This window comes from Trichechus manatus, unplaced genomic scaffold, assembly GCF_000243295.1.
Source record: "Trichechus manatus latirostris isolate Lorelei unplaced genomic scaffold, TriManLat1.0 scaffold00158, whole genome shotgun sequence".
Classification (NCBI taxonomy): Eukaryota; Metazoa; Chordata; class Mammalia; order Sirenia; family Trichechidae; genus Trichechus; species Trichechus manatus.
Window position 1 is genome coordinate 5805316 of NW_004444094.1, and position 2325 is coordinate 5807640.

Here is a 2325-nt window from a genome sequence, read left to right on the forward strand (position 1 = left end):
TGCCACATCTTTCCCCCTCAGAGGGATTGGTGGATTCCAGCCACCAACCTATTGCCCAGCACTTAACCACTGCACCACCAGGGCTACTCAATTTACATTTGCCTGGTGTCAAAAGAACAATTCCAGACTTAGATAAGGAGAGACTTAATTAGAAAGACTATTGTATCAGGGAGAATGTTTGGATCTTTGATATCTGCAATCTTATCAAAATCAAACAGAGAAGGGCTTTTCTTTTATAGGAAAAGGAGGGATAAGCAAAGATTAGCAGAAGCTTTTAGGAAGTTGGCAACTAAGGGAAAATGACCAATGGGATCTGAAGGGAAAAATGCCTCTCTGTGGTCAGCCAATTCTCAGCATAAACTGGTAAGTGGGCATGTTCCACTATTTTAGTGCCTGCTCAGACCTGGGACTATGCAGAGTCCAGGGACCTGTAGGAAGGAAAGAAGCCCAAGTCTGTGTCTCTTTCTCTCTCTCTTTTTTTTTTTTCTGTCCTTCCTCAATCCAGTGTAGGCAAACTGATCTCCTTTTAGGCTCTCAGAAGAAGCCCTTGACTGCCTCAGGTACCTGATAACATACTGAATTTTCTGTGGAACTACTTTTCTTGCCACTCCTGGACACCTGGTTCTTTCTTGTCCCTCTAGTTTCAGCTTAAATGTCATTGATTCGTAGAAGAAATCTCAAATCACATGGTGCAAGGCAGATTGTATCCATTCCTGCTTTCCACTGGGTCCCATTCATTTCCTAATAGAATTCATTATATGTTGTAATTATATGCATAATATCATGACTACAAGTTCATTATTTCTTCCCTCTCTATTCCATTAGTCCCAGTGGAGAAGGTACCTTGCCTCTTTTATTCATAATTACTTACTCAGGACATAGTTTTATGATTACAACATAATAGACCCTTGATATATGTGAGTTAATGAATGCTAGTATCTACACTTTTAACAAGCATATGCTGAAGATTGACATAATCATATTTTATGGGAAACAAAGGCTCAGAGATGTTCAGCAACTTAACTAAAATCGCATCATTAGTATGTGCCAAAGCTGGGATTCAAACCTGGGCCAGTCTTATTTAAAAGTCTCAGGATCTAAACCACTAACCAACACACAGCTACTGATTTAAAAAGAAAGAAAAAAAATCATTTTTGAAATAAAGTAACCTAGGAAATCATTGTGTTCTTCCCATAGAGCATGGAAATATAAAAAGTGTAAGGTTTCTCTGATAATTTAAAGAAGGAATCTTAAAAATAATAATGTGTTTGGTTTTATATGCAAGTAAGCCAAAGATCTGCTTTAAAATATGTACCTAAAGGCTTCATGAACATCCAAAATTTAAATCAAGTTATAAGCCTAAAGAAGATATACATCAGACAATAATTTATTAAAGAATAAATACTCTATTTGTGACTAGAAAGTGCTGGTCAGATTGTGACATATAAAAGGAAATGTACAAAAAGCAAGAAACTGGAACCTTGTCCAGAGCTAGAATTGCCTGACCCAAAGCTTATATATACTGAGAACTGGTATGTGAACGAATTCCCACTGCTCACCTGCTTCAGGGCCTTTGGGTACTTAAGTACATAATTAATTTCCCTTCTCTTGCTTCATATTTAAGCCAAAACTTTATGACCATACTAGAATCCTACCTACCACGCATGTTATCGCTAGAATTCTGGTCCATTACATTTTGTAATAGATTAATATCTCTGCAGTATGTTTTTTGAGTCTTATATATTTGGGTTTTATGATTAAGCCAATCTAAGTTTGATAAACTTTGAAATAATTATGTGTGCATTTCTGTACTTATAAGCCTGAGAACACAATATTGGACAATTATGATATAACCTAGGTAAAACCACCTCACATGGTCTCCCTAGTAGATGGTCAGTTGGTCTTTCCATATTGACACCAGATTTCAAGAGGTAATAGATATAATATCTATGTCAAGAGGTACTAGATATAATATCTGTGAACTTCCAAAATATCAATTAACATTTACATACTCAGCTTCATTTTTATTTAATTTCTTATCTAAAGAGGAACACATTCTGCCTATAGAGTCTGCCATGCTGAAATTATCTCAGGCTGTGAGATTTGTTCATCTACCCTCTGAGATTTGTATACCTCTGAACATCAGGTAGCTAATGAGCTTTGGGTAATGTAGGCAATAAGCCCTTTTTCCCTTAATACCGATATTACATAGTACAGGAATTTTAATTGTAAGCAATACACTTCTGCATGTGGATGTTACTAATATGAGTCAACACAAAGAAATGAATGAAAAATCCTTTATTGCTTATAAATAGTAATCTAATA